Below are 10,830 nucleotides of genomic sequence, written 5' to 3'. Positions count from 1 at the left end.
GCTCCTTTCACTCTCTCAAAGTATCCAAGTTTAATTTGTCTGTGCCCCATGGCATGTCTGAGTTCCCCAACCAAGGGTCAATCAAACCCATGGCCCCAGCATTGTAAGCTCAAAGTCCTAACCACTGGGCCACCAGAGATGTCCCCCTAAAGTGTCCCAGTTTAGATAATACATGATACAGTTTTCCTAGTTCAGGCAATGAGTGGGTTTTCTGTACATGTGTGGCCAAAATCCTGACTCCTCATCTCCATGCTGCTGTCAAGTGGCCCAGTGAATTACCTGTTGAAGCTGAAGAATGACATGGTCACTTGTGTTTCTGAAGCATATCTGACCTATGATAGAAAGAAAATCAATGAAATGAGCCTTGTTAAATTTATTTGATTCTTTACAGTAAAAACAATGGTAGAACTTCTAACAGTATGGAATTAGTTAAAAAGAAGAGATCGTTCGGTTGAATCTATTCATGATAAAATTACAAAGAAAGTTTTCTAAGAGAATGCAAGCATGACCTGCTGTATTTTCCACCGTCCATCACAACCTCACACACACCCCCACCCAACCCCAGGCAGGTTGTCTATTGATTTGTTTGCGTGTGGATAGATAACTTTTCATGGATTCATGGTCCATAGGTGAGCTGCACATTCATTCAGTCTTGGCATATTTCCACATCATGATGAGGTCAGGAGCCAGTTCCACCTTTGTCAACAAAGTGAGCCATTCCACTGAAAAGAAAAGACCAATTTAAGAATGCTGTTTCAACAAACAATGAATCATACATTCAGGAGAGGATAGATTTTGCTTAACTGAGATAATCGAGTTATCATGTGCAGTTTACTTATGCTTTGGAGAAAGATGGCATTTAATTAATGTCTCATGTTTTATCTGCAGAAGAACACATCAATGTCCCGAGAGATATAGCCATATGGATAAAGCACTGCCATAATATTTATAATGAAAATAATAAAGCTAAAGTTGATCAAGTTTCCTGAATGTAGGACATCACACTAAACAGTTTGTGCGCCATTCTTCAATTAATCCCACAGCAACCTGCATCAGAAGTGCTAGAGGGGACTGCCCTGGTGGCAGAGTGGATAGGAATATGCCTGCCAATGCAGGGAACATGGGTTTGATCCCTGGTCCAGGAAGATTCCACGTGCCATGGAACAACTACTGAGGCTGCTTGTTGCAACTCCTGAAGCCCGGGCACTGAGAGCCAGCGATCCACGAGAGAAGCCACTGCGATGAGAAGCCCACACCGCGATGGAGAGTAGCTCTGGTTCACTGCTGCCAGAGACAGTCTGCGCAGAGCAACGAAGACCCAGAGGAGCCAAAAATTAAATAAATAAAAGACATAGACCCCAAAAATAAAATTAGAAAAAAAAAAAAAGTACTAGAAGGACATTGTAGCATCATATTTCTGGGAGGTCTCAATCTATCTACCAGTGATATATTCTAATGATTTTTTTCATGAATTTTCCAGTGATATACTTGAATGAGTCTCTGTTTCAGGGCTGAAAAAATATTCTTATGAATGTGAATGACTGTACATGGAGATTATAAATTATTTGTATCAGTCAGAAGGTACATAGATGAAGTAATAATAGGTAGGCTATATTAAAGTCTCTCTAATCTCTGAAAGATAATATCATAAAGGTTGCTAATTAAAATTTTGTGAATCTTAATCTGATGACTGAAATATTAATCAGAGGAAAATTGTGCATAGTGTTAAATTAGAATTATTTGTCAAGGTGTTGTAGCCACACGTTCTGGGAAACAAACTCACTCAGAAGGACAATGCAGATAGTGGAGTGCAGGTTGTTACACTGCCGGGCCCAAGGCAGGGTCTCCTTTTTGCCAAGGACCCCGACCAGTTTTTGTGAAAACCTTATATACCCCAAGTGTACATGCCCAAACCCATCTCCCCAGATTCCCTGAAACCAGACTGTACAAAGGAAAAGAAACATACAATTAAAGTTAACCAGTGATTCATATGCCTTAAGCCTACGTAGTTAACAGTGGACAATTATCAATAGGGCTGTGGTCATACCCCAATAAGCATAATGGAATTTATGATTCTATTCAGCTACTCAGATAATTAGGGTATTCTTCTAGGTGACGGAGAGTCTAGGTGTGAGCCCTGGGGTTCTTCCTTCTGGGGCGAGGGGCAGGGCGGGTGGTGGTGGTGTCTGGTTTTCCAGTTGGTATGTCGTTTCCATAGATACTGGGCATAGAGCTCAAAGTCCACAGTCTGGCCCAAGATGGAGTCCTGCTTTCAGGACGGAGCCTGTTCTGTCTGTTTCCTCCTTCAAAGGTAGGGAACCAGGGTTTAAGAAGGTGGATATTACTGGGAACCCTTAGAAAAATCCCCTACATGGGTCTGAGGCCCTCTTGACACTCCCATGTCCAATTTTTCCTTCTAAAATAACAAGTTAGTTTAGGTAGACAATGACTTTTATCTATTATTAAATAAGATGTGCCAAAGGTATCTATATTTTTTTCAAGAGCAAGGTTAAACCAAATCAATCTTTTATTACATGTAATTTTATATTTACAATATTTTCCCCCTATATAGTCCAAATATGACAAAGAATTGTTTGAATATAATTATGGGTTCATAACGTGGCAAGTTAATAAAGAGGGTCAGAAGACTATCAGCTCCAACCATCTGCAGGAACAGACCCCAGTTATCCTAACAGTGAATTGGCTTTAGTCTCTATTGTTATGGATCTGTCTAGATTCACACTGACTGACAAGTGAGTGATGCCCCGGGAAGGACCCAGAAATGTAAGCATCAAAAAAGAATCATCTCCCTTTGTTTAGGACTACATGCAAGGGAATAATGTAAAAATAAAAGAGAGCCCAACCTTTTAAAGAGCCCATACTCCTTGGTATCTTTTATTTTCTAATATATAGCAATAAAAACAGCTGCCAATATAGCCCATAGGATGGAGGCATCCTTAATTTTGGCAGACTCTGCAACAGTGGGCAGCTCCACAGCCCAGACAAAAGGCAGGACTTTCTTCTTAGCCTAAGGGTCAAGCCCTGGAGATGTAAGGTAGATAATTTAAACTACCACTGTTGTACAATCTGATCACTCCCCATTGTGGGACTAAAGGTTTTGTGTAGCACTTCACATTGGAAGCATCCAATTACAACTTCTGTCTTGAAATCCTGAGAATTTTCTCTTCATCTACTCATTCATGGAGCACAGAGATAACCATAGACTCATTTCTCACCAAAGTATAAATCAGGATGGGCCTCTCCCTCTTCTAGACCTTTTGTTCTCTGGGTTCAATTGACACAGAAGGAATGGGCTCAAGAGGATGGATGAAGTCACTTAGAAGATGAAAAATCCCAGCCCATTTTTTCTTTAGTTTTTCTCCTTGAAAAAATTCTAGTTCTAGGTAAAAATCAAAATTAAGGGGGAAATTTAGGGAAATGTTATTAGTTGTCTAAAGCTCTATTCAAATTCAAAGTATAAAAAAGAGTATCGTTCCTATTTTAGATATGAGAAATCTGAAGCTTATAGTTAAGTGGACTTGCTAACCAGACTTTAACCCAAGTCTGCATTTATTCTAAAGTGAGTCCTGCAAAGCACTCACATTTTTGGCTCTTTATGGGTGTATTTGTCACTTCAGACTTGATGGTGATTTTGGCACAGAGAAAACGTGGCAAATGCTCTTTCACTGCCTCATCTACATAATCAGGATAATTCTCCATGTACAAGCTAAAGGCTGGGATTGCCAAGTCCTTTCCTTGAGCACAAAGGCTAATATCATGAAGGACACCTTTTCCAGCATTTAGCTCCTAGTTGCTAATAATATAAATGGCTCATAATCTAAAACAAATTTATATTAATGTATATGACCTAAAAGGGTATAAAGAATAAATAAATCTAGGACTATCATCATCTCCTGGAATTATAGAAGAGAGGGTGCCTTATAGTGAAGGCATATTCCTGTATGAGATATTCTTGATAGTACAGGCTTCATAAAATCTGATGGAAACAAAAGAAAATGAGTCTATTTAAAAATGTATGAGGCTGGTTTAAAATGGGTTCAGGGATTGCATTCTCTTGAATTTCTTAGATTTATTCCCCTTTCTGCCTTAGAATTAAAATCACCTCAGACAATGTTTGATTGAGGGTCTTCTAGTACAAAGCACATGTAACATTCGCATTTCAGCAGAAATTCAGCTCATAGCTAAATAAACCATTCTGGCTTCAGTCTATAAATAAAGAATATTTGTGTAGTTCATATGGCTTTGAAGTAGCTTAAGTAATAAAAAGTTATAGCTAGAACAGAAGATGTGGACTTGATAAATTAGGAAAGGAAAAGGTTTGTATGTGAGCTATAATTTTTGAAAGAAAGAGATAATCTTTTTCATGTTGGAACAAATCTAGAAGATTTTCTTCCCTTTTTTGAAAATAAACAGTAAAATAAACACTTTTCTTGCCACTAGTAATAATGAAGTCACAGAGAGAAATGTAGGCACAGATAAATGAAGCTCCTCCTGACTAGTAAGTGGCAGACCACATTTTGCTGGGTATATTTAGCAAGAATGATCTTTAGATTCTAGCATTTCATCTTCCATGCATATTCCAGACATAGAAATATAGTGCCTTAAAACACTATTCTTAAGGTGTGACTTTTTGTCATCTTTGAGATACAAAGAACTCAGAAGTCTCTGCAATTGGTATTGAAAGCTATGTTACAAAAAAGTTCTTTTCCAACATAGACCTCATGAGAAACAAATGGTATAGGAAGCAGAAGAGAACCTGAAATACTATAAAAACACAAAATAAAGTGGTGGATATCAAGAGACATGAGAGAAAGTAGACAGTAGACACAAGCTTTAAGATTAGGATAATCTGGAAGTTGTAGTTAGCAGGCAGCACTTTAAGTAGATGTGATTAATAATTGCTTGTTTTAAATTTATGCATAAAATTAAACAAAATTATATTGTTAGAAGCATATTGTTTAGAGTTATAGAATCTTAATAGCAAAGAGCTCAACTGTTGTTAAATTTTAACAAAATATATATAAATACTTTTTTTTTACAAAGAAAAAATAAGTTAAATAACAGAATGTAGAGGGAAATATGGACAACATGGATGAAAAGATGGAGGGTTACTATAGAGAATTAGAATCCATAAAAAGGAACTCCAAAATTCTAGAAATGCAAAATACAGAGCAGGCTGAATTAGAAGTCAGTAGTTATAAAAATTGGTTAATAGAAAACATTCGAGAAGTACAGACAGGAAAAAAAAGGAAGAAACAAAATAAAACACAGAGGAGAAGTAAGATCTGACTAAAATGCCTAACCAGCATGTAACTGGAGCCTGTAAAGGAGAGGAGAAAGATTGAGACTAAAGAACTATTTGAAGAAATTTTGGCTGAAAGCTTTTCAAATCTGATAAAAAATAATTCACAGATTCAACTTCAGTGGACTGCAAGCAAAATACATAACAAAGAAAATTTTAGCTCTTATTATTCTAAAAATTAAGAGAAAAATCTTTAAAACAGAAAAAAAACATCACCTTCATAAAAATAACAGTAAGAAATACCACTGACCACATCTATATACTAGAAGGCATGATTAAAGAACTGAATGAGGAAAACAAAACAAAATGATACCTTCTAATCTAGGATTCTATACAGAGTGAAAATACCCTTCAGAAAATGAGGAAGAGATTTTTCAGATAACCAAAACTGAGAGAATTGTTGCTAGCTGATCTACAATAGAAGAAATACCGAAGAAAAATTTTCATGTCAAAGGATAGAGTTTCCAGATAATGTTATAGAAGTTCAGGAGTTTATAATTTATGCACAAGGAAAAATGTGACAGCTATAGCAAAAATGATAGTAAGGAATAAATGGAATTAAACTATTATAATCTCCTTGACGGAGAAGGCAATGGCACCCCACTTCAGTACTCTTGCCTGGAAAATCCCATGGACGGAGGAGCCTGGTGGGCTGCCGTCTATGGGGTCACACAGAGTCAGACACGACTGAAGTGACTTAGCAGCAGCAGCAATCTCCTTGAAATATTTAGGAAATAGGACAAGTAGGTGGGTCACTGTTAAAGAATCTGCCTGCCAATGCAGGAGAGGTGAGTGCGATTCCTGGGTCAGGAAGACACCCTGGAGAAGGAGATGGAACCCACTCCAGTATCTTGCCTGGGAAATCTCATGGACAGAGGAGCCTGGTAGGTTACAGTCCATGGGTCCCAAAGAGTCAGACGTCACTTAGCAACTAAACAGCAACAAAAGTGGACTGCAGTCATGGTTACATGTTGAAATTTCAGGCTAACTTCTAAAACAGTATTACAAAAATGTCTAACAAAAAAGCTAATGAAGAAGATAAAATCCAATAATAAAATGAGTTTATTATTAAAAATATAGTACCCCTAGTCAGTAAAGAATAAAACAATCATATGACTCTGACTCTTTGTAATGACAAAGCTGAAATATTTAAATTCTACTTTGGGTTTTTCATATTATTTTAAAACACTGATAGGAGCAACACTTACCTTATTGCAGTCTTTATCTTCTGTCCCACTCCTTATCGGTATGCACACAATCTAGGTCTTTGTAAGTTTAAATTATGCATTTGTGTGCCTTAGCTTCCACCACTTTCTCAATTCCAAGTTTATAACACTAAGATGAATAAGATAAGAGTGCAGTCAAAGAGACAAGCTTATTAAGAATCTGGCCAGCACAAAATTTACTATATTTTTTACCAAAATTAATCTTATTCCTCTACTAGATATCAGAAGGTATTATTCTACTCTTAGTATATTAAAAAGAACTTGAGAGAAAAAACAATGTTGATCAAGGGGCCATTGGAAGTCAGAGTAAAAGGATTTAAATTCCAGAGTTTTGAAATCCAAATCTTCACTTCTCACCTTCAGCCCTTCCTTTTATTCATTTCCAAATTTTGTAAGTGTGGAGTGTTTTTTGTTTTGTTTTGTTTTTTTTTTTTAGTATTGTATCACAAATACTGTGAGTGTAGCTATGCTATTCCTGGTGTTTACCATCAATTTTCTTATTCCTTTTGTACAGGCCAAGATTTATCAAATTTTTGGAGTGATTTATAGAGCATTTATGAATATAGATTTTCAAGTATTGCCTTAGAGCTAACCGCATCATAATCTTCACAGGTAGGGTTCACTTCCTACCAAACAAATGTGTTTGTGCTGTATAAACTCTTTTCTCTGAAGCACATAGCAGATCAATGTGTAGGAAAGATGGTAGACTTCCCTCAAAAGGGCTGACACAGAGTCATCATTGGGTGGATCTCTACTGAGTGCTTTTATTTTTGATAGGGCTAGCTATCAACCTAAGTATGTTATTAATGCGCCTTCATACTTTCACAAATATGTGACTCAAACTTATTTCTAAGTTACTGAGGTTTTCTAGGAATTATTGTTCTTGCACCTATTTTCAAATTTGCTAGAGGATTTCAAGAGTTGAAGGGAATGCAGTTATATTGTCTGGCTCCCTGAATAGGTCACTGAGCCTCAGAATTTATTTTTATTTGGGCTTTATTACTCACATTCATATTCTACTTTATTATTTCTTCCAAAAATAAAGTTTGGAGGGGATAATTTAGTCCATAAAGCAAAAGTCAGAAAGACACCCAATGTTTTGTTACTAAGATAAGAAAGGGCATTTGGACAAGAGGAAGAAAAAGGAGGAGTTTGCATGAAAATGAGGGTATCTCCACTGTCATGTCTTCCTTTCCCAGGGAGCTGTTCTTGCCCACCTTCCCACAAGTGAAGATGGACTCAAGCAAGGTGGCATGTTTTTATTCCGGCCCAGGTGAGCCCTGAAAGGAGCGAAACAAGACATGAACTGGTCTGTCAAGAGCATCCTTCTGAATTGCATCTTCTCTTTTGCTAACAAACTCAAGCTTGTTTTAGCCTTTAATTCCCAGAGTGTACAGGCACCCCACCAACATCTCAGCACAGATAAAACTCGAAAATACTTAGTTCTGACCCAACCACAAGCCAGAGTTCCAAAGGGATCCTTCAAATTAACCTGTTTCCAGTCCTCTTCAAGGCCAGTTCTTTTGCAAATGACCTGGTGCTGTGCAGCAACGGCGCCACCTACAGAACAATGTGTGAAAAAAAAGGACAAAGCATCGAAGGTCTCCTTTAGGGGGAGGGAGAGGAATAACACAACTTTTGTCAAGTGTAGCACTTTACAGTGTTTTTTACATATGCATTTGGTAGGCTAGTGTTATGGTTACATTTAAAGGGAAGCTCTGGATTTTTCATCACTGATTATTTTAAAGTGTGTAAAAGAAGGATAAATAAATAAATAAGGATAAAAGAAGGATAAATAAAAGAAAGATAAATAAATAAAATAAAGAAAACAATGAAGTTGGAATGAATACATCACAATCATTTAGTGCATGCGTGCTTGCTAATTCACTTCAGTTGTGTCTGATTCTTTGCGACCCTATGGACTGTAGTCTACCAGGCTCCTCTGTCCATGGGATTCTCCAGGCAAGAATACTGGAGTGGGTTGCCATGCCCTCCTCCAGGGGATCTTCCTGACCCAGGGATCAAACCTGTGTCTTTGATGTCTCCTACATTGGCAGGTGGGTTCTTTATCACTAGCGCCACCTGGCAAGCCATGGTGCATCAGTTTCAGTTTCAGTTCAGTCGCTCAGTCGTGTCTGACTCTTTGCAACCCCATGAACTGCAGCACACCAGGCCTCCCTGTCCATTACCAACTCCTGGAGTTTACCCAAACTCATGTCCATTGAGTCGGTGATGCCATCCAACCATCTCATCCTCTGTCATCCCCTTCTCCTCCCACCCTCAATCTTTCCCAGCATCAGGGTCTTTTGAAATGAGTCAGCTCTTCACATCAGGTGGCCAAAGTATATGGTGCATGGATCATGGTAAATGAAATGAGTCTTAAGCCAACAATGGTGGTGCTGGTCCTCTGATTCGTCATCTTCCAGACTGCAGCAGAAGAAGCAGCTTCTGGTCAGGCCATTTATATCTTCTGAGAGTAATCCCTGCCAAGCCAGCCTAGAGCCTCTTCCTCCAGTCCTTTCAAAATTGTTGGGAGTCACCTCAAAACTGCTAAGTAACTTCTTTTCTACATAGCCCACCAGAGGTGCTCTCTTGCCTTCAACCTTACCCTAACTCTATGTGATGAGGTACATGGGGGTGAAATAGGTTACTGATGAAAGTGAGGGTGGAGTCAGGGAGCTCGGCTGCAGCTACCACAGAAAACCAAATGCTCCTGTGAGCCAGGTTCCCTGCAGAGGCAGCACAAGCAGCAGAAATGGGGTGTCCTCTTAGGTCTCATGTATGCTCTTAAATGATTATGACGGGACAGTCAGGAAGGTGATAAATAGGTGCAATTGCTGTGTCTCCCATATCCTGGGCTGATGAGAGATCACAGTGGAGCCTGACTGTGATGGCGTGTGGGAAATGCAGTCTTTAGCTTCTAGACTATGGTGTACAGTAAGGTCCATTCCATGCCCGTGGGCATACAGGTAGTGAGGGAGTACTGGTCTCGCATGCTTTCAGCCTAGAACGTCTTAGGATTGACCAAACTCTTCTTTGTTCTCATTTGACAGGCAGTTTTGTTTAGTAAGGGCAGCTGGTGATACACCATGTTTTCCAAATTTTGCTCATCCTTGCACCATGCCCAAGCCTAATATTTGTTTAATATTTTTAGAAGTCTTTGAATATTTTAACATAAGTGTTTTCCTGTGCAAGGATGCCTGAGGAATCACAAGCTTGATATAACCATTATGTTTTTCTAGGACACATTGTGATAAACCACCCCAAATTCATTTGTGTGCCACTGCTGAGCACATCTAGTGCATGGAAAGAGTGCAGGCTTTGGAGCTAGGTCTTATCCTGCTCTTCTAATAACCTCCCTAAGCTTCTGCCTCCACCTTCCCGGGAGGATCTGGTCAGAACACTTGTAAATGCTTGCCAGATCAGTTAGCCACTGGCTCTGGAATTGATACTGCTAGGTATTTTTGAATTTTTTTAAAGGTTCTAATATAGTAATTGATCTCTCTGGAAGTTAAAAATAGTCAAGTTTTGAGTTATTTAAATATATACTCTGTGATGGTAACTTTCTATATGATATGCTAGGATTTCACTTAGTAAGAAAGCATGGGGCATAGTTTATAATAAAACCAACATGGTGTCAGCATAAAACATGCTAAAATCACTTTTGTTCATCTTGCTTCATGCTTAAAGCAACTTGTGCATGCTTCTTTATGTACACCAGAGACGGAAAAGAGTTTATAATGAAAAGAGAGAACTGCCAAGACATTTAATTCAAATAAACTTGGACATAGGTGGATTAAGGTACAGAAAGAACATTTTTTTTTTTAACTAAGAATGCATAATGAATGCAGAGTAGATACCTAGGTAGAATGAAGAGAGCAAGAAAAAAATTTATGCAATTGTGTTCTGTCAATTGTACCTGATGTTATTTTTCAAATCCAAGGGCCTTTTATTTCATGCCATAATACAAATGAATTTAAGTCAAAAGAGAACAAATAATTGAAAATTACTCTTCATTCAAGGTTCTAGGTTGGCAATTTTCCCCATTGATTTAAGAAAAGATAATAGTTTGTTGGAGAAGGCAATGGCAACCCACTCCAGTACTCTCGCCTGGAAAATCCCATGGATGGAGGAGCCTGGTAGGCTGCAGTCCATGGGGTCGCGAAGAGTCGGACATGACTGAGCGACTTCACTTTCACTTTTCACTTTCATGCATTGGAGAAGGAAATGGCAACCACTCCAGTGTTCTTGCCTGGAGAATCCCAGGGATGGGAGAGCCTG

General features: G+C 38.5%; 1 long non-coding RNA gene across 2 annotated transcripts in view; it reads right to left on the bottom strand.

The window, feature by feature from the left end:
- Positions 1–396: 396 nt before the first annotated feature.
- Positions 397–10,830, bottom strand: part of LOC129657150 (uncharacterized) — a 35,036-nt gene continuing 24,602 nt past the window's right edge. Inside the window, exons 3-5 of one of the 2 annotated variants that reach the window (XR_008716560.1) lie at positions 8,042–8,109; positions 6,532–6,658; positions 397–722 (exon numbers count right to left, since the gene is read on the bottom strand). This is a non-coding gene — a long non-coding RNA (uncharacterized LOC129657150). The remainder of the gene's footprint in view (positions 723–6,531; positions 6,659–8,041; positions 8,110–10,830) is intronic. The other variant, XR_008716559.1, reaches the window with a different exon arrangement.

This window comes from Bubalus kerabau, chromosome 7 (genome assembly GCF_029407905.1).
Source record: "Bubalus kerabau isolate K-KA32 ecotype Philippines breed swamp buffalo chromosome 7, PCC_UOA_SB_1v2, whole genome shotgun sequence".
NCBI classification, from domain to species: domain Eukaryota; kingdom Metazoa; phylum Chordata; class Mammalia; order Artiodactyla; family Bovidae; genus Bubalus; species Bubalus kerabau.
This window is presented reverse-complemented; position numbering and strand designations above follow the sequence as displayed.